Source organism: Hemiscyllium ocellatum, chromosome 20, assembly GCF_020745735.1.
Source record: "Hemiscyllium ocellatum isolate sHemOce1 chromosome 20, sHemOce1.pat.X.cur, whole genome shotgun sequence".
NCBI lineage: Eukaryota > Metazoa > Chordata > Chondrichthyes > Orectolobiformes > Hemiscylliidae > Hemiscyllium > Hemiscyllium ocellatum.
Genome location: NC_083420.1, coordinates 42385210 through 42411680, shown reverse-complemented (window position 1 = coordinate 42411680; position 26471 = coordinate 42385210).

The window sequence follows — 26471 nt, the reverse complement described above, 5'->3', positions numbered from 1 at the left end:
TCAACATCAAAATCAACTACAATGCCAATACTAACATCAACATCAACACCAAAGTTAACATAAATGTCAAAACCAACATCAACTCCAACATCAACTCCAATGCTAACATCAACACCGACATCAAAATCAACTCCAATGCTAACACCAACATCAACACCAACACTGACACCAACATCAACACCAATGGTAACACTAACATCAATACCAACGCTAAAACCAACATCAACTTCAATGCTAACATCAAAATCAACTACAACACCTGTACCAACATAAACATGAAAATCAACAACATTAACACCAACTTCAAATCCAACACTAATACCAACACCAACACCACCACGAACACCAATATCAACTCCAATGCTAACGCCAACATCAACTCCAACACGAACACCAACATCAACTCCAACGCTAACACCAACATCAACTCCAAAACTAATACCAACACCAACACCACCGCGAACACCAATATCAACTCCAATGCTAACGCCAACATCAACTCCAATGCTAACGCCAACATCAACTCCAACTCTAGCACCAGCATCAACTCCAACACTAACACCAGCACCAACACCAACGATAACACCAACATCAACTCCAATGCTAACACCAACATCAACTCCAATTCTAACACCAACATCAACTCCAAACTAATACCAACACCAACAACACTGCGAATACCAATATCAACTCCAATGCTAACGCCAACGTCAACTCCAACGCAAACACCAACATCAACTCCAACGCTAGCACCAACATCAACTACAACACCAACACCAATATCAACGCGAACACCAATATCAACTCCAATGCTAACGCAAAGATCAACTCCGACACGAACACCAACATCAACTCCAACACTATCATCAACAACAACATCAAAATTAACACCAAGTTAAACACCAAAATCAACGCCAACATCAACTCCAACATGAACACCAACATCAACTCGAACCCAAACACCAAAAGCAGCTGCAATGCAAACACCAACATCAACTCCAACGCGAACACCAACACCTCCGCGAAAACCAACATCAACTCCAACACTAACACCAACAGCAACGAGAACGCCAATATCAAATCCAATGCTAATGCCAACATCAACTCCAACGCTAACACCAACTTAAACACCTACGCGAACACCAACATCAACACTAACACGAACGCCAACGAGAACACCAATATCAACTCCAACGCGAACACAAACATCAATTCAAACATTAACATCAACATCATGATCAACATCAACACCAACATCAACTCCAACATCAACTCCAGTGCTAACACCAACATCAATTCCAACGCTAACACCAAGATCAACATCAATACCAACGTGAACACCAGCATCAACTCCAACACTAACACCAACACCAACACCAACGATAACACCAACATCAACTCCAAACTAATACCAACACCAACAACACTGCGAACACCAATATCAACTCCAATGCTAACGCCAACATCAACTCCAACGCAAACACCAACATCAACTCCAACGCTAGCACCAACATCAACTACAACACCAACACCAATATCAATGCGAACACCAATATCAACTCCAATGCTAACACAAAGATAAACTCTGACGCGAACACCAACATCAACTCCAACACTATCATCAACATCAACATCAAAATCAACACCAATTTAAACACCAAAATAAACACCAACATCAACTCCAACATGAACACCAACATCAACATGAACCCGAACACCAACAGCAGCTGCAATGCTAACACCAACATCAACACCTACACGAACACCAACATCAACTCCAACACTAACACCAACACCAACGAGAATGCCAATATCAATTCCAACGCTAACGCCAACATCAACTCCAACACGAACACCAACATCAATTCAAACACTAACATCAACATCATGATCAACATCAACACCAACATCAACTCCAACATCAACTCCAGTGTTAACACAAACATCAGTTCCAACGCCAACACCAAGATCAACATCAACACCAATGTGAACACCTGCATCAACTCCAACACTAACTCCAACACCAACATCAACGATAACACCAACATCAACTCTAATTCTGACACCAACATCAACACCAACGCGAACACCAACATCAACTCGAACACCAACATCAATTCCAATGCTAACGCCAACATCAACTCCAACATGAACACCAACATCAACTCCAACCCTAACATCAATTGCAATGCCAACCCTAACATCAATATCAACATCAACATCAATGTAAACACCAAAATCAAAACCAACAACAACTCCAACATGAACACCAACATCAACTCCAACACTTAAACCAGCATCAACTCCAACTTAAATCAACATCAACGTCAACTCCTACTCTAATTCCAATATCACCTCCAACACTTAGATCAACATTAACAACAATGTTAACACTAACATCAACCCCAATGCCAACACCAACATCAACACCAATGCTAACACCAACATCAAGTCCAACACCTACGACAACATCAACACTAATGCCAACATCAACATCAACACCAACACTAATGCCAACACCAATACCAATGCGAACACCAGCATCAACTCCAATGATAACACCAACATCAACTCCAATATCAACACCAATGATAACATCAACTGCAATGCCAACACTAACATCAACATCAACACCAATGTAAACACCAAAATCAACACCAATGTAAACACCAAAATCAACACCAACATCAACTCCAACATGAACACCAACATCAACTCCAACACTAACAGAAACACCAACATCAACGTCAACACCAATGCTAACAGCAACATCAACACCAATGATAACACCAACATCACCTCAATGCTAACACTAACATCAACATCAACATCATCTCCAATGCTAACACCAACATCAGCATGAACATCAACACCAATGCTAACACCAACATCAACACCAACATCAGCATCAAAGTCAACACCAATGCTAACACCAACATCAACTCCATCACTAACACCAACATCAACATCAACACCAACACCAACACGAACACCAATATCAACTCCAATGCTAACATCAACACCAACATCAACATGAACAAAAACATCAACTCCGATGCTAACATCAATACCAACACCAACATGAACACCAATGATAACACCAACATCAACTCAATGCTAACACTAACATCAACATCAACATCATCTCCAATGCTAACACCAACAAGAGCATGAACATCAACACCAAAGCTAACACCAACATCAACTCCAACACCTACACCAACATCAACACCAATGCTAACACCAACATCAACATCAACACCAACACCAACACGAACACCAATATCAACTCCAATGCTAACATCAACACCAACATCAGCATGAACAAAAACATCAACTCCGATGCTAACATCAATACCAACACCAACATGAACACCAATGATAACACCAACATCAACTCAATGCTAACACTAACATCAACATCAACATCATCTCCAATGCTAACACCAACAAGAGCATGAACATCAACACCAAAGCTAACACCAACATCAACTCCAACACCTACACCAACATCAACACCAATGCTAACACCAACATCAACTCCAACGCTAACACCAACATCAGCATCAAAGTCAACACCAACGCTAACACCAACATCAACTCCATCGCTAACACCAACATCAACATCAACACCAACACCAACACCAACACCAATATCAACTCCAATGCTAACATCAAGACCAACATCAACATGAACAAAAACATCAACTCCGATGCTAACATCAATACCAACACCAACATCAACACCAATGCTAATGCCAACATCAACTCCAACGCTCACGCCAACATCAACTCCAACGCTCACACCAACATCAACTCCAATTCTAACACCAACATCAACGTCAACATGTACACCAACGCAAACACCAACATCAACTCCATCACTAACACCAACATCACTCCAATGCGAACACCAACATCAATTCCAATGCTAACACAAACATCAACTCCAACGCGAACACCAACACCAACAGTAACGCGAACACCAACATCAACTTCAATGCTAACACCAACACCAGCACCAATGCTAACACCAACATCAACATCAACGCCAACACCAATGCTAACGCCAACATCAACTCCAATGCTCACACCAACATCGACTCCAATGTGAAGACCAACATCAATTCCAATTCTAACACCAACACCAGCACCAACACGAACACCAACATCAACTCCAACAATAACATCAACATCAACTCCAATTCTAACACCAACATCAACATCAACAACAACGCAAACACCAAAATCAACTCCAACACTAACGCCAACATCAACTCCAATGCGAACACCAACATCAACTCCAACACTAACACAAGCACCAACACCAACGATAACACCAACATCAATGCCAATTCTAATACCAACATCACCTCCAATTCTAACACCAACATCAACACCAACGCGAACACCAACATCAACTCCAATTCTAACACCAACATCAACACCAACGTGAACACCAACAACAACTCCAATTCTAACACCAACATCAACTCCAACACTAGCACCAACACCAACGAAAACACCAACATCAACTCCAATGCTAACACCAACATCAACTCTAATTCTAACACCAACATCAACTCCAATTCTAACACCAACATCAACATCAACATCTACACCAACGCGAACACCAACATCAACTCCAACACTAACATCAACATCAACTCCCAAGCTAACACCAACATCAACTCCAGTGCTAACACCAACATCAACTCCAACATTAACACTAACACCAACACTAACGATAACACCAACATCAACTCCAATGCTAACACCAACATCAACTCCAATTCTAACACCAACATCAACTCTAATTCTACCAAATACATGAACATCAACATTAACACCAACACAAACACCAATATCAACTCGAACACTAACACCAACATCAACTCCAACGCGAACACCAACATCAACTCCAACACTAACACAAGCACAAACACCAACGTTAACACCAACATCAACTCCAATTCTAACACCAACATCAACACCAACGTGAACACCAACATCAACTCCCATTCTAACACCAACATCAACATCAACATCTACACCAACGCGAACACCAAGATCAACTACAACACTAACACCAACATCACTCCAATGCGAACACCAACATCAACTCCATTGCTAACACAGACATCAAATCCAACGTTAACCCCAACACCAACAGCAACGCGAACACCAACATCAACTCCAATGCTAACACTAACATCAATATCAACACGAACACCAATGCTAACACCAACATCAACATCAACACCAACACCAATGCTAATGCCAACATCAATTCAAATGCTCACACCAACATCAACTCCAATGTGATCACCAACATCAATTCCAATTCTAACACCAACATCAACACCAACGTGAACACCAACATCAACTCCAATGCTGACACCAACATCAACTCCAACGCTAAAATCAACTGCAATGCCAACACTAACGTCAACATCAACATCAACACCAATGTAAACACCAAAATCAACACCGACATTAACTCCAACATGAACACCAACATCAACCCCAACGCTAACACCAACATTAATGTCGCCATCAACACCAACACGCATACCAACATCAACTCAAACACTAACAACAAACACCAACGCGCACACCAACATCAACTCCAACACTAACACCAACGCGAACACCAACACCAACTCCAGTGCTAACACCAACATCAACTCCAACACTTACACCAACATCAACACCAATGATAACACCAACATCAACTCAATGCTAACACTAACATCAACATCATCTCCAATGCTAACACCAACAAGAGCATGAACATCAACACCAACGCTAACACCAACATCAACTCCAACACCTACACCAACATCAACACCAATGCTAACACCAACATCAACTCAAACGCTAACACCAACATCAACATCAAAGTCAACACCAACGCTAACACCAACATCAAAATCAACACCAACACCAACACGAACACCAATATCAACTCCAATGCTAACATCAAGACCAACATCAACATGAACAAAAACATCAACTCCGACGCTAACACCAACACCAACACCAACATCAACACCAATGCTAATGCCAACATCAACTCCAATGCTCACGCCAACATCAACTCCAACGCTCACACCAACATCAACTCCAATTCCAACGCCAACATCAACATCACCATGTACACCACCACAAACACCAACATCAACTCCAACACTAACACCAACATCACTCCAATGCAAACACCAACATCAATTCCAATGCTAACACAAAAATCAACTCCAATGCGAACACCAACACCAACAGTAACGCGAACACCAACATCAACTTCAATGCTAACACCAACACCAGCACCAATGCTAACACCAACATCAACATCAATGCCAACACCAATGCTAACGTCAACATCAACTCCAATGCTCACACCAACATCAACTCCAATGTGAATACCAACATCAATTCCAATTCTAACACCAACATCAGCACCAACACGAACATCAACATCAACTCCAACACTAACATCAACATCAACTCCAATTCTAACACCAACATCAACATCAACATCAACACCAACACAAACACCAATATCAACTCGAACACTAACACCAACATCAACTCCAACGTGAACACCAACATCAACTCCAACACTAACACAAGCACAAACACCAACGATAACACCAACATCAACGCCAATTCTAATACCAACATCAACTTCAATTCTAACACCAACATCAACACCAACGTGAACACCAACATCAACTCCAATTCTAACACCAACATCAACACAAACATCAACTCCAACACGAACACGAGCACCAACACCAACGAAAACACCAACATCAACTCCAATGCTAACACCAACATCAACTCTAATTCTAACACCAACATCAACTCCAATTCTAACACCAACATCAACATCAACATCTACACCAACGCGAACACCAACATCAACTCCAGCGCGAACACCAACATCAACTCCAATGCTAACACCAACATCAACTCCAATTCTATCAACAACATCAACTCCAATTCTAACACCAACATCAACATCAACATTAACACCAACACAAACACCAATATCAACTCGAACACTAACACCAACATCAACTCCATCGCTAACACCAACATCAAAATCAACACCAACACCAACACGAACACCAATATCAACTCCAATGCTAACATCAAGACCAACATCAACATGAACAAAAACATCAACTCCGAAGCTAACACCAACACCAACACCAACATCAACACCAATGCTAACGCCAACATCAACTCCAATGCTCACGCCAACATCAACTCCAACGCTCACACCAACCTCATCTCCAATTCTAACGACAACATCAACATCACCATGTACACCACCACAAACACCAACATCAACTCCAACACTAACACCCACATCACTCCAATGCAAACACCAACATCAATTCCAATGCTAACACAAAAATCAACTCCAACGCGAACACCAACATCAACTCCAACACTAACACAAGCACAAACACCAACGATAACACCAACATCAACTCCAATTCTAACACAAACATCAACACCAACGTGAACACCAAACCAACTCCCATTCTAACACCAACATCAACATCAACATCTACACCAACGCGAACACCAAGATCAACTACAACACTAACACCAACATCAACTCCAATGTGATCACCAATATCAATTCCAATTCTAACACCAACATCAACACCAACGTGAACACCAACATCAACTCCAATGCTAACACCAACATCAACTCCAACGCTAACATCAACTGCAATGCCAACACTAACGTCAACATCAACATCAACACCAACGTGAACACCAACATCAACTCCAATGCTAACACCAACATCAACTCCAACGCTAACATCAACTGCAATGCCAACACTAACGTCAACATCAACATCAACACCAATGTAAACACCAAAATCAACACCGACATCAACTCCAACATGCACACCAACATCAACCCCAACGCTAACACCAACATTAATGTCGCCATCAACACCAACACGCATACCAACATCAACTCCAACACTAACAACAAACACCAACGCGCACACCAACATCAACTCCAACACTAACACCAACGCGAACACCAACACCAACTCCAGTGCTAACACCAACATCAACTCCAACGCTCACACCAACATCAACTCCAATTCTAATGCCAACATCAACATCATCATGTACACCACCACAAACACCAACATCAACTCCAACACTAACACCAACATCACTCCAATGCAAACACCAACATCAATTCCAATGCTAAAACAAAAATCAACTCCAATGCGAACACCAACACCAACAGTAACGTGAACACCAACATCAACTTCAATGCTAACACCAACACCAGCACCAATGCTAACACCAACATCAACATCAACGCCAACACAAATGCTAACGTCAACATCAACTCCAATGCTCACACCAACATCAACTCCAATGTGAACACCAACATCAATTCCAATTCTAACACCAACATCAGCACCAACACGAACACCAACATCAACTCCAACACTAACATCAACATCAACTCCAATTCTAACACCAACATCAGCACCAACACGAACACAAACATCAACTCCAACACTAACACTAGCACCAACACCAACGAAAACACCGACATCAACTCCAATGCTAACACCAACATCAACTCTAATTCTAACACCAACATCAACTCCAATTCTAACACCAACATCAACATCAACATCTACAAAAACGCGAACACCAACATCAACTCCAGCGCGAACACCAACATCAACTCCAATGCTAACACCAACAAATACTCCAACATTAACACTAACACCAACATCAACGATAACACCAACATCAACTCCAATGCTAACACCAACATCAACTCCAATTCTAACAACAACATCAACTCCAATTCTAACACCAACATCAACATCAACATTAACACCAACACAAACACCAATATCAACTCGAACACTCACACCAACATCAACTCCAACGCGAACATCAACATCAACTCCAACACTAACACAAGCACAAACACCAACGTTAACACCAACATCAACTCCAATTCTAACACCAACATCAACATCAACATCTACACCAACGCGAACACCAAGATCAACTACAACACTAACTCCAACATCACTCCAACGTGAACACCAACATCAACTCCATTGCTAACACAGACATCAACTCCAACGTAAACCCCAACACCAACAGCAACGCGAACACCAAGATCAACTACAACACTAACACCAACATCACTCCAACGCGAACACCAACATCAACTCCATTGCTAACACAGACATCAACTCCAACGTTAACCCCAACACCAACAGCAACGCGAACACCAACATCAACTCCAATGCTAACACTAACATCAATATCAACACCAACACCAATGCTTACACCAACATCAACATCAACGCCAACACCAATGCTAATGCCAACAAAATTTAAATGCTCACAACAACATCAACTCCAATGTGATCACCAACATCAATTCCAATTCTAACACCAACATCAACAGCAACGCGAACACCAACATCAACTTCAACACTAACACCAACTTCAACTCCAATGTTAACACCAACATCAACTCCAACGCTAACATCAACTGCAATGCCAACACTAACATCAACATCAACACCAATGTAAACACCAAAATCAACACCAACATCAACTGCAACATGAACACCAACATCAACCCCAATGCTAACGCCAACATTAATGTGGCCATCAACACCAACATGCATACCAACATCAAATCCAACACTAACAACAAACACCAACGCGCACACCAACATCAACTCCAACACTAGCGCCAACAACACCATCGCGAATACCAATATCTACTCCAATGCTAACGCCAACACCAACTCCAATACGAACACCAACATCAATTCCAACACTAACACCAACGCGAACACCAACACCAACTCCAGTGCTAACACCAACATCAATTCCAACATTAACACTAACACAAACACTAATGATAACACCAACATCAACTCCAATGTTAACAACAACATCAACTCCAATTCTAACAACAACATCAACTCCAATTCTAACACCAACATGAACATCAACATTAACACCAACACAAACACCAATATCAACTCGAACACTAACACCAACATCAACTCCAACGCGAACACCAACATCAACTCCAACACTTACATAAGCACAAACACCAACGATAACACCAACATCAACTCCAATTCTAACACCAACATCAACATCAACGTGAACACCAATGCTAAAACCAACATCAACATGAACGCCAACACCAATGCTAATGCCAACATCAATTCAAATGCTCACACCAACATCAACTCCAATGCTAACACCAACATCACCTCCAACGCTAACATCAACTGCAATGCCAACACTAACGTCAACATCAACATCAACACCAATGTAAACACCAAAATCAACACCGACATCAACTGCAACATGAACACCAACATCAACCCCAATGCTAACACCAACATTAATGTCGCCATCAACACCAACACGTATACCAACATCAACTCCAACACTAACAACAAACACCAACGCGCACACCAACATCAACTCCAACACTAACACCAATGCGAACACCAACACCAACTCCAGTGCTAACACCAACATCAACTCCAACACTTACACCAACATCAACACCAATGATAACACCAACATCAACTCAATGCTAACACTAACATCAACATCATCTCCAATGCTAACACCAACAAGAGCATGAACATCAACACCAACGCTAACACCAACATCAACTCCAACACCTACACCAACATCAACACCAATGCTAACACCAACATCAACTCCAACGCTAACACCAACATCAACATCAAAGTCAACACCAACGCTAACACCAACATCAACTCCATCGCTAACACCAACATCAAAATCAACACCAACACCAACACGAACACCAATATCAACTCCAATGCTAACATCAAGACCAACATCAACATGAACAAAAACATCAACTCCGATGCTAACATCAACACCAACACCAACATCAACACCAAAGCTAACGCCAACATCAACTCCAAAGCTCACGCCAACATCAACTCCAATGCTCACACCAACATCAACTCCAATTCTAACGCCAACATCAACATCACCATGTACACCACCACAAACACCAACATCAACTCCAACACTAACACCAACATCACTCCAATGCAAACACCAACATCAATTCCAATGCTAACACAAAAATCAACTTCAATGCGAACACCAACACCAACAGTAACGCGAACACCAACATCAACTTCAATGCTAACACCAACACCAGCACCAATTCTAATACCAACATCAACTTCAATTCTAACACAAACATCAACACCAACGTAAACACCAACATCAACTCCAATTCTAACACCAACATCAACACCAACGTGAACACCAACATCAACTCCAATTCTAACACAAACATTAACTCCAACACTAACACTTGCACCAACACCAATGAAAACACCAACATCAACTCCAATGCTAACACCAACATCAACTCTAATTCTAACAACAACATCAAGTCCAATTCTAACACCAACATCAACATCAACATCTACACCAACGCGAATACCAACATCAACTCCAAAGCGAACACCAACATCAACACCAATGATAACACCAACATCAACTCAATGCTAACACTAACATCAACATCATCTCCAATGCTAACACCAACAAGAGCATGAACATCACACCAACGCTAACACTAACATCAACTCCAACACCTACACCAACATCAACACCAATGCTAACACCAACATCAACTCCATCGCTAACACCAACATCAACATCAAAGTCAACACCAACGCTAACACCAACATCAACTCCATCGCTAACACCAACATCAAAATCAACACCAACACCAACACGAACACCAATATCAACTCCAATGCTAACATCAAGACCAACATCAACATGAACAAAAACATCAACTCCGATGCTAACATCAACACCAACACCAACATCAACACCAATGCTAACGCCAACATCAACTCCAATGCTCACGCCAACATCAACTCCAGCGCTCACACCAACATCAACTCCAATTCTAACGCCAACATCAACATCACCATGTACACCACCACAAACACCAACATCAACTCCAACACTAACACCAACATCACGCCAATGCAAACACCAACATCAATTCCAATGCTAACACAAAAATCAACTCCAATGCGAACACCAACACCAACAGTAACGCGAACACCAACATCAACTTCAATGCTAACACCAACACCAGCACCAATTCTAACACCAACATCAACATCAATGCCAACACCAATGCTAACGTCAACATCAACTCCAATGCTCACACCAACATCAACTCCAATGTGAACACCAACATCAATTCCAATTCTAACACCAACATCAGCACCAACACGAACAGCAACATCAACTCCAACACTAACATCAACATCAACTCCAATTCTAACACCAACATCAACATCAACATCAACACCAACGCAAACACCAACATCAACTCCAACACTAACGCCAACATCAACTCCAACGCGAACACAAACATCAACTCCAACACTAACACAAGCACCAACACCAACGATAACACCAACATCAATGCCAATTCTAATACCAACATCAACTTCAATTCTAACACCAACATCAACACCAACGCCAACACCAACATCAACTCCAATTCTAAAACCAACATCAACACCAACGTGAACACCAACATCAACTCCAATTCTAACACCAACATCAACACCAACATCAACTCCAACACTAACACTAGCACCAACACCAACGAAAATACCAACATCAACTCCAATGCTAACACCAACATCAACTCCAATTCCAACACCAACATCAACACCAATGATAACACCAACATCAACTCAATGCTAACACTAACATCAACATCAACATCATCTCCAATGCTAACACCAACAAGAGCATGAACGTCAACACCAACGCTAACACCAACATCAACTTGAACACCTACACCAACATCAACACCAAAGCTAACACCAACATCAACTCCAACGCTAACACCAACATCAACATCAAAGTCAACACCAACGCTAACACCAACATCAACTCCATCGGTAACACCAACATCAAAATCAAGACCAACACCAACACGAACACCAATATCAACTCCAATGCTAACATCAAGACCAACATCAACATGAACAAAAACATCAACTCCGATGCTAACACCAACACCAACATCAACACCAATGCTAACACCAACATCAACTCCAATGCTCACGCCAACATCAACTCCAACGCTCACACCAACATCAACTCCAATTCCAACGCCAACATCAACATCACCATGTACACCACCACAAACACCAACATCAACTCCAACACTAACACCAATATCACTCCAATGCAAACACCAACATCAATTCCAATGCTAACACAAAAATCAACTCCAATGCGAACACCAACACCAACAGTAACGCGAACACCAACATCAACTTCAATGCTAACACCAACACCAGCACCAATGCTAACACCAACATCAACATCAACGCCAACACCAATGCTAACGTCAACATCAACTCCAATGCTCACACCAACATCAACTTCAATGTGAACACCAACATCAATTCGAATTCTAACACCAACATGAACACCAACATCAACTCCAACACTAACATCAACATCAACTCCAATTCTAACACCAACATCAACATCAACATCAACATCAACGCAAACACCAACATCAACTCCAACACTAACGCCAACATCAACTCCAACGCGAACACCAACATCAACTCCAACACTAACACAAGCACTAACATCAACGATAACACCAACATCAACGCCAATTCTAATACCAACATCAACTTCAATTCTAACACCAACATCAACACCAACGTGAACACCAACATCAACTCCAATTCTTTCACCAACATCAACACAAACATCAACTCCAACACTAACACTAGCACCAACACCAACGAAAACACCAACATCAACTCCAATGCTAACACCAACATCAACTCTAATTCTAACACCAACATCAACTCCAATTCTAACACCAACATCAACATCAACATCTACACCAACGCGAACACCAACATCAACTCCACCGCGAACACCAACATCAACTCCAATGCTAACACCAACAAATACTCCAACATTAACACTAACACCAACATCAACGATAACACCAACATCGACTCCAATGCTAACACCAACATCAACTCCAATTCTAACAACAACATCAACTCCAATTCTAACACCAACATCAACATCAACATTAACACCAACACAAACACCAATATCAACTCGAACACTAACACCAACATCAACTCCAACGCGAACATCAACATCAACTCCAACACTAACACAAGCACAAACACCAACGTTAACACCAACATCAACTCAATGCTAACACTAACATCAACATCATCTCCAATGCTAACACCAACAAGAGCATGAACATCACACCAACGCTAACACTAACATCAACTCCAACACCTACACCAACATCAACACCAATGCTAACACCAACATCAACTCCATCGCTAACACCAACATCAACATCAAAGTCAACACCAACGCTAACACCAACATCAACTCCATCGCTAACACCAACATCAAAATCAACACCAACACCAACACGAACACCAATATCAACTCCAATGCTAACATCAAGACCAACATCAACATGAACAAAAACATCAACTCCGATGCTAACATCAACACCAACACCAACATCAACACCAATGCTAACGCCAACATCAACTCCAATGCTCACGCCAACATCAACTCCAGCGCTCACACCAACATCAACTCCAATTCTAACGCCAACATCAACATCACCATGTACACCACCACAAACACCAACATCAACTCCAACACTAACACCAACATCACGCCAATGCAAACACCAACATCAATTCCAATGCTAACACAAAAATCAACTCCAATGCGAACACCAACACCAACAGTAACGCGAACACCAACATCAACTTCAATGCTAACACCAACACCAGCACCAATTCTAACACCAACATCAACATCAATGCCAACACCAATGCTAACGTCAACATCAACTCCAATGCTCACACCAACATCAACTCCAATGTGAACACCAACATCAATTCCAATTCTAACACCAACATCAGCACCAACACGAACAGCAACATCAACTCCAACACTAACATCAACATCAACTCCAATTCTAACACCAACATCAACATCAACATCAACACCAACGCAAACACCAACATCAACTCCAACACTAACGCCAACATCAACTCCAACGCGAACACAAACATCAACTCCAACACTAACACAAGCACCAACACCAACGATAACACCAACATCAATGCCAATTCTAATACCAACATCAACTTCAATTCTAACACCAACATCAACACCAACGCCAACACCAACATCAACTCCAATTCTAAAACCAACATCAACACCAACGTGAACACCAACATCAACTCCAATTCTAACACCAACATCAACACCAACATCAACTCCAACACTAACACTAGCACCAACACCAACGAAAATACCAACATCAACTCCAATGCTAACACCAACATCAACTCCAATTCCAACACCAACATCAACACCAATGATAACACCAACATCAACTCAATGCTAACACTAACATCAACATCAACATCATCTCCAATGCTAACACCAACAAGAGCATGAACGTCAACACCAACGCTAACACCAACATCAACTTGAACACCTACACCAACATCAACACCAAAGCTAACACCAACATCAACTCCAACGCTAACACCAACATCAACATCAAAGTCAACACCAACGCTAACACCAACATCAACTCCATCGGTAACACCAACATCAAAATCAAGACCAACACCAACACGAACACCAATATCAACTCCAATGCTAACATCAAGACCAACATCAACATGAACAAAAACATCAACTCCGATGCTAACACCAACACCAACATCAACACCAATGCTAACACCAACATCAACTCCAATGCTCACGCCAACATCAACTCCAACGCTCACACCAACATCAACTCCAATTCCAACGCCAACATCAACATCACCATGTACACCACCACAAACACCAACATCAACTCCAACACTAACACCAATATCACTCCAATGCAAACACCAACATCAATTCCAATGCTAACACAAAAATCAACTCCAATGCGAACACCAACACCAACAGTAACGCGAACACCAACATCAACTTCAATGCTAACACCAACACCAGCACCAATGCTAACACCAACATCAACATCAACGCCAACACCAATGCTAACGTCAACATCAACTCCAATGCTCACACCAACATCAACTTCAATGTGAACACCAACATCAATTCGAATTCTAACACCAACATGAACACCAACATCAACTCCAACACTAACATCAACATCAACTCCAATTCTAACACCAACATCAACATCAACATCAACATCAACGCAAACACCAACATCAACTCCAACACTAACGCCAACATCAACTCCAACGCGAACACCAACATCAACTCCAACACTAACACAAGCACTAACATCAACGATAACACCAACATCAACGCCAATTCTAATACCAACATCAACTTCAATTCTAACACCAACATCAACACCAACGTGAACACCAACATCAACTCCAATTCTTTCACCAACATCAACACAAACATCAACTCCAACACTAACACTAGCACCAACACCAACGAAAACACCAACATCAACTCCAATGCTAACACCAACATCAACTCTAATTCTAACACCAACATCAACTCCAATTCTAACACCAACATCAACATCAACATCTACACCAACGCGAACACCAACATCAACTCCACCGCGAACACCAACATCAACTCCAATGCTAACACCAACAAATACTCCAACATTAACACTAACACCAACATCAACGATAACACCAACATCGACTCCAATGCTAACACCAACATCAACTCCAATTCTAACAACAACATCAACTCCAATTCTAACACCAACATCAACATCAACATTAACACCAACACAAACACCAATATCAACTCGAACACTAACACCAACATCAACTCCAACGCGAACATCAACATCAACTCCAACACTAACACAAGCACAAACACCAACGTTAACACCAACATCAACTCCAATTCTAACACAAACATCAACATCAACACCTACACCAACGCGAACACCAAGATCAACTACAACACTAACTCCAACATCACTCCAACGTGAACACCAACATCAACTCCATTGCTAACACAGACATCAACTCCAACGTTAACCCCAATACCAACAGCAACGCGAACACCAAGATCAACTACAACACTGACACCAACATCACTCCAACGCGAACACCAACAGCAACTCCATTGCTAACACAGACATCAACTCCAACGTTAACCCCAACACCAACAGCAACGCGAACACCAACATCAACTCCAATGCTAACAGTAACATCAACATCAACGCCAACACCAATGCTAATGCCAACAAAATTTAAATGCTCACAACAACATCAACTCCAATGTGATCACCAACATCAATTCCAATTCTAACACCAACATCAACAGCAACGCGAACACCAACATCAACTTCAACACTAACACCAACTTCAACTCCAATGTTAACACCAACATCAACTCCAACGCTAACATCAACTGCAATGCCAACACTAACACCAACATCAACACCAATGTAAACACCAAAATCAACACCAACATCAACTGCAACATGAACACCAACATCACCCCAATGCTAACGCCAACATTAATGTGGCCATCAACACCAACATGCATACCAACATCAACTCCAACACTAACAACAAACACCAACGCGCACACCAACATCAACTCCAACACTAGCACCAACAACACCACCGCGAATACCAATATCTACTCCAATGCTAACGCCAACACCAACTCCAATACGAACACCAACATCAATTCCAACACTAACACCAACGCGAACACCAACACCAACTCCAGTGCTAACACCAACATCAATTCCAACATTAACACTAACACAAACACTAATGATAACACCAACATCAACTCCAATGTTAACACCAACATCAACTCCAATTCTAACAACAACATCAACTCCAATTCTAACACCAACATGAACATCAACATTAACACCAACACAAACACCAATATCAACTCGAACACTAACACCAACATCAACTCCAACGCGAACACCAACATCAACTCCAACACTAACACAAGCACAAACACCAACGATAACACCAACATCAACTCCAATTCTAACACCAACATCAACACCAACGTGAACACCAACATCAACTCCAATTCTAACACCAACATCAACTCCAATGCTAACACCAACATCAACTCCAATTCTAACAACAACATCAACTCCAATTCTAACACCAACATCAACATCAACATTAACACCAACACAAACACCAATATCAACTCGAACACTAACACCAACATCAACTCCAACGCGAACACCAACATCAACTCCAACACTTACATAAGCACAAACACCAACGATAACACCAACATCAACTCCAATTCTAACACCAACATCAACATCAACGTGAACACCAATGCTAAAACCAACATCAACATGAACGCCAACACCAATGCTAATGCCAACATCAATTCAAATGCTCACACCAACATCAACTCCAATGCTAACACCAACATCACCTCCAACGCTAACATCAACTGCAATGCCAACACTAACGTCAACATCAACATCAACACCAATGTAAACACCAAAATCAACACCGACATCAACTGCAACATGAACACCAACATCAACCCCAATGCTAACACCAACATTAATGTCGCCATCAACACCAACACGTATACCAACATCAACTCCAACACTAACAACAAACACCAACGCGCACACCAACATCAACTCCAACACTAACACCAATGCGAACACCAACACCAACTCCAGTGCTAACACCAACATCAACTCCAACACTTACACCAACATCAACACCAATGATAACACCAACATCAACTCAATGCTAACACTAACATCAACATCATCTCCAATGCTAACACCAACAAGAGCATGAACATCAACACCAACGCTAACACCAACATCAACTCCAACACCTACACCAACATCAACACCAATGCTAACACCAACATCAACTCCAACGCTAACACCAACATCAACATCAAAGTCAACACCAACGCTAACACCAACATCAACTCCATCGCTAACACCAACATCAAAATCAACACCAACACCAACACGAACACCAATATCAACTCCAATGCTAACATCAAGACCAACATCAACATGAACAAAAACATCAACTCCGATGCTAACATCAACACCAACACCAACATCAACACCAAAGCTAACGCCAACATCAACTCCAAAGCTCACGCCAACATCAACTCCAATGCTCACACCAACATCAACTCCAATTCTAACGCCAACATCAACATCACCATGTACACCACCACAAACACCAACATCAACTCCAACACTAACACCAACATCACTCCAATGCAAACACCAACATCAATTCCAATGCTAACACAAAAATCAACTTCAATGCGAACACCAACACCAACAGTAACGCGAACACCAACATCAACTTCAATGCTAACACCAACACCAGCACCAATTCTAATACCAACATCAACTTCAATTCTAACACAAACATCAACACCAACGTAAACACCAACATCAACTCCAATTCTAACACCAACATCAACACCAACGTGAACACCAACATCAACTCCAATTCTAACACAAACATTAACTCCAACACTAACACTTGCACCAACACCAATGAAAACACCAACATCAACTCCAATGCTAACACCAACATCAACTCTAATTCTAACAACAACATCAAGTCCAATTCTAACACCAACATCAACATCAACATCTACACCAACGCGAATACCAACATCAACTCCAAAGCGAACACCAACATCAACACCAATGATAACACCAACATCAACTCAATGCTAACACTAACATCAACATCATCTCCAATGCTAACACCAACAAGAGCATGAACATCACACCAACGCTAACACTAACATCAACTCCAACACCTACACCAACATCAACACCAATGCTAACACCAACATCAACTCCATCGCTAACACCAACATCAACATCAAAGTCAACACCAACGCTAACACCAACATCAACTCCATCGCTAACACCAACATCAAAATCAACACCAACACCAACACGAACACCAATATCAACTCCAATGCTAACATCAAGACCAACATCAACATGAACAAAAACATCAACTCCGATGCTAACATCAACACCAACACCAACATCAACACCAATGCTAACGCCAACATCAACTCCAATGCTCACGCCAACATCAACTCCAGCGCTCACACCAACATCAACTCCAATTCTAACGCCAACATCAACATCACCATGTACACCACCACAAACACCAACATCAACTCCAACACTAACACCAACATCACGCCAATGCAAACACCAACATCAATTCCAATGCTAACACAAAAATCAACTCCAATGCGAACACCAACACCAACAGTAACGCGAACACCAACATCAACTTCAATGCTAACACCAACACCAGCACCAATTCTAACACCAACATCAACATCAATGCCAACACCAATGCTAACGTCAACATCAACTCCAATGCTCACACCAACATCAACTCCAATGTGAACACCAACATCAATTCCAATTCTAACACCAACATCAGCACCAACACGAACAGCAACATCAACTCCAACACTAACATCAACATCAACTCCAATTCTAACACCAACATCAACATCAACATCAACACCAACGCAAACACCAACATCAACTCCAACACTAACGCCAACATCAACTCCAACGCGAACACAAACATCAACTCCAACACTAACACAAGCACCAACACCAACGATAACACCAACATCAATGCCAATTCTAATACCAACATCAACTTCAATTCTAACACCAACATCAACACCAACGCCAACACCAACATCAACTCCAATTCTAAAACCAACATCAACACCAACGTGAACACCAACATCAACTCCAATTCTAACACCAACATCAACACCAACATCAACTCCAACACTAACACTAGCACCAACACCAACGAAAATACCAACATCAACTCCAATGCTAACACCAACATCAACTCCAATTCCAACACCAACATCAACACCAATGATAACACCAACATCAACTCAATGCTAACACTAACATCAACATCAACATCATCTCCAATGCTAACACCAACAAGAGCATGAACGTCAACACCAACGCTAACACCAACATCAACTTGAACACCTACACCAACATCAACACCAAAGCTAACACCAACATCAACTCCAACGCTAACACCAACATCAACATCAAAGTCAACACCAACGCTAACACCAACATCAACTCCATCGGTAACACCAACATCAAAATCAAGACCAACACCAACACGAACACCAATATCAACTCCAATGCTAACATCAAGACCAACATCAACATGAACAAAAACATCAACTCCGATGCTAACACCAACACCAACATCAACACCAATGCTAACACCAACATCAACTCCAATGCTCACGCCAACATCAACTCCAACGCTCACACCAACATCAACTCCAATTCCAACGCCAACATCAACATCACCATGTACACCACCACAAACACCAACATCAACTCCAACACTAACACCAATATCACTCCAATGCAAACACCAACATCAATTCCAATGCTAACACAAAAATCAACTCCAATGCGAACACCAACACCAACAGTAACGCGAACACCAACATCAACTTCAATGCTAACACCAACACCAGCACCAATGCTAACACCAACATCAACATCAACGCCAACACCAATGCTAACGTCAACATCAACTCCAATGCTCACACCAACATCAACTTCAATGTGAACACCAACATCAATTCGAATTCTAACACCAACATGAACACCAACATCAACTCCAACACTAACATCAACATCAACTCCAATTCTAACACCAACATCAACATCAACATCAACATCAACGCAAACACCAACATCAACTCCAACACTAACGCCAACATCAACTCCAACGCGAACACCAACATCAACTCCAACACTAACACAAGCACTAACATCAACGATAACACCAACATCAACGCCAATTCTAATACCAACATCAACTTCAATTCTAACACCAACATCAACACCAACGTGAACACCAACATCAACTCCAATTCTTTCACCAACATCAACACAAACATCAACTCCAACACTAACACTAGCACCAACACCAACGAAAACACCAACATCAACTCCAATGCTAACACCAACATCAACTCTAATTCTAACACCAACATCAACTCCAATTCTAACACCAACATCAACATCAACATCTACACCAACGCGAACACCAACATCAACTCCACCGCGAACACCAACATCAACTCCAATGCTAACACCAACAAATACTCCAACATTAACACTAACACCAACATCAACGATAACACCAACATCGACTCCAATGCTAACACCAACATCAACTCCAATTCTAACAACAACATCAACTCCAATTCTAACACCAACATCAACATCAACATTAACACCAACACAAACACCAATATCAACTCGAACACTAACACCAACATCAACTCCAACGCGAACATCAACATCAACTCCAACACTAACACAAGCACAAACACCAACGTTAACACCAACATCAACTCCAATTCTAACACAAACATCAACATCAACACCTACACCAACGCGAACACCAAGATCAACTACAACACTAACTCCAACATCACTCCAACGTGAACACCAACATCAACTCCATTGCTAACACAGACATCAACTCCAACGTTAACCCCAATACCAACAGCAACGCGAACACCAAGATCAACTACAACACTGACACCAACATCACTCCAACGCGAACACCAACAGCAACTCCATTGCTAACACAGACATCAACTCCAACGTTAACCCCAACACCAACAGCAACGCGAACACCAACATCAACTCCAATGCTAACAGTAACATCAACATCAACGCCAACACCAATGCTAATGCCAACAAAATTTAAATGCTCACAACAACATCAACTCCAATGTGATCACCAACATCAATTCCAATTCTAACACCAACATCAACAGCAACGCGAACACCAACATCAACTTCAACACTAACACCAACTTCAACTCCAATGTTAACACCAACATCAACTCCAACGCTAACATCAACTGCAATGCCAACACTAACACCAACATCAACACCAATGTAAACACCAAAATCAACACCAACATCAACTGCAACATGAACACCAACATCACCCCAATGCTAACGCCAACATTAATGTGGCCATCAACACCAACATGCATACCAACATCAACTCCAACACTAACAACAAACACCAACGCGCACACCAACATCAACTCCAACACTAGCACCAACAACACCACCGCGAATACCAATATCTACTCCAATGCTAACGCCAACACCAACTCCAATACGAACACCAACATCAATTCCAACACTAACACCAACGCGAACACCAACACCAACTCCAGTGCTAACACCAACATCAATTCCAACATTAACACTAACACAAACACTAATGATAACACCAACATCAACTCCAATGTTAACACCAACATCAACTCCAATTCTAACAACAACATCAACTCCAATTCTAACACCAACATGAACATCAACATTAACACCAACACAAACACCAATATCAACTCGAACACTAACACCAACATCAACTCCAACGCGAACACCAACATCAACTCCAACACTAACACAAGCACAAACACCAACGATAACACCAACATCAACTCCAATTCTAACACCAACATCAACACCAACGTGAACACCAACATCAACACCAACGCGAACACCAACACCAACTCCAGTGCTAACACCAACATCAACTCCAACACTTACACCAACATCAACACCAATGCTAACACCAACATCAACTCCAACGCTAACACCAACATCAACTCCAACGCTAACACCAACATCAACATCAAAGTCAACACCAACGCTAACACCAACATCAACTCCATCGCTAACACCAACATCAAAATCAACACCAACACCAACACGAACACCAATATCAACTCCAACATCAAGACCAACATCAACATGAACAAAAACATCAACTCCGATGCTAACATCAACACCAACACCAACATCAACACTAATGCTAACGCCAACATCAACTCCAAAGCTCACGCCAACATCAACTCCAACGCGAACACCAACATCAACTCCATTGCTAACACAGACATCAACTCCAACGTGAACCCCAACACCAACAGCAACGCGAACACCAACATCAACTCCAATGCTAACACCAAAATCAACTCCAACATTAACACTAACACCAACACTAACGATAACACCAACATCAACTCCAATTCTAACACCAACATCAACACCAACGTGAACACCAACATCAACTCCCATTCTAACACCAACATCAACATCAACATCTACACCAACGCGAACACCAAGATCAACTACAACACTAACACCAACATCACTCCAACGCGAACACCAACATCAACTCCATTGCTAACACAGACATCAACTCCAACGTTAACCCCAACACCAACAGCAACGCGAACACCAACATCAACTCCAAAGCTAACACAAACATCAATATCAACACCAACACCAATGCTAACACCAACATCAACATCAACGCCAACACCAATGCTAATGTCAACATCAACTCCAATGCTCACACCAACATCAACTCCAATGTGAACACCAACATCAATTCCAATTCTAACATCAACATCAGCACCAACACGAACACCAACATCAACTCCAACACTAACATCAACATCAACTCCAATTCTAACACCAACATCAACATCAACATCAACACCAACGCAAACACCAACATCAACTCCAACACTAACGCCAACATCAACTCCAACGCGAACACCAACATCAACTCCAACACGAACACAAGCCCCAACACCAACGATAACACCAACATCAACGCCAATTCTAATACCAACATCAACTTCAATTCTAACACCAACATCAACACCAACGTGAACACCAACATCAATTCCAATTCTAACACCAACATCAACACCAACGTGAACACCAACATCAACTCCAATTCTAACACCAACATCAACACCAACATCAACTCCAACACTAACACTAGCACCAACACCAACGAAAACACCGACATCAACTCCAATGCTAACACCAACATCAACTCTAATTCTAACACCAACATCAACACCAATGATAACACCAACATCAACTCAATGCTAACACTAACATCAACATCAACATCATCTCCAATGCTAACACCAGCATCAACTCCAACACTAACATCAACATCAACTCCCAAGCTAACACCAACATCAAATCCAGTGCTAACACCAACATCAACTCCAACATTAACACTAACACCAACACTAACGATAACACCAACATCAACTCCAATGCTAACACCAACATCAAATCCAATTCTAACACCAACATCAACTATAATTCTAACACCAACATCAACATCAACATTAACACCAACACAAACACCAATATCAACTCGAACAATAACACCAACACCAACTCCAACGCGAACACCAACATCAACTCCAACACTAACACAAGCACAAACACCAACGATAACACCAACATCAACTCCAATTCTAACACAAACATCAACACCAACGTGAACACCAACACCAACTCCCATTCTAACACCAACATCAACATCTACACCAACGTGAACACCAAGATCAACTACAACACTAACACCAACATCAACTCCAATGTGATCACCAATATCAATTCCAATTCTAACACCAACATCAACACCAACGTGAACACAAACATCAACTCCAACATGAACACCAACATCAACCCCAACGCTAACACCAACATTAATGTCGCCATCAACACCAACACGCATACCAACATCAACTCCAACACTAACAACAAACACCAACGCGCACACCAACATCAACTCCAACACTAACACCAACGCGAACACCAACAACAACTCCAGTGCTAACACCAACATCAACTCCAACGCTCACAACAACATCAACTCCAATTCTAATGCCAACATCAACATCATCATGTACACCACCACAAACACCAACATCAACTCCAACACTAACACCAACATCACTCCAATGCAAACACCAACATCAATTCCAATGCTAACACAAAAATCAACTCCAATGCGAACACCAACACCAACAGTAACGTGAACACCAACATCAACTTCAATGCTAACACCAACACCAGCACCAATGCTAACACCAACATCAACATCAACGCCAACACAAATGCTAACGTCAACATCAACTCCAATGCTCACACCAACATCAACTCCAATGTGAACACCAACATCAATTCCAATTCTAACACCAACATCAGCACCAACACGAACACCAACATCAACTCCAACACTAACATCAACATCAACTCCAATTCTAACACCAACATCAAAACCAATGCAAACACCAACATCAACTCCAACACTAACGCCAACATCAACTACAACGCGAGCACCAACATCAACTCC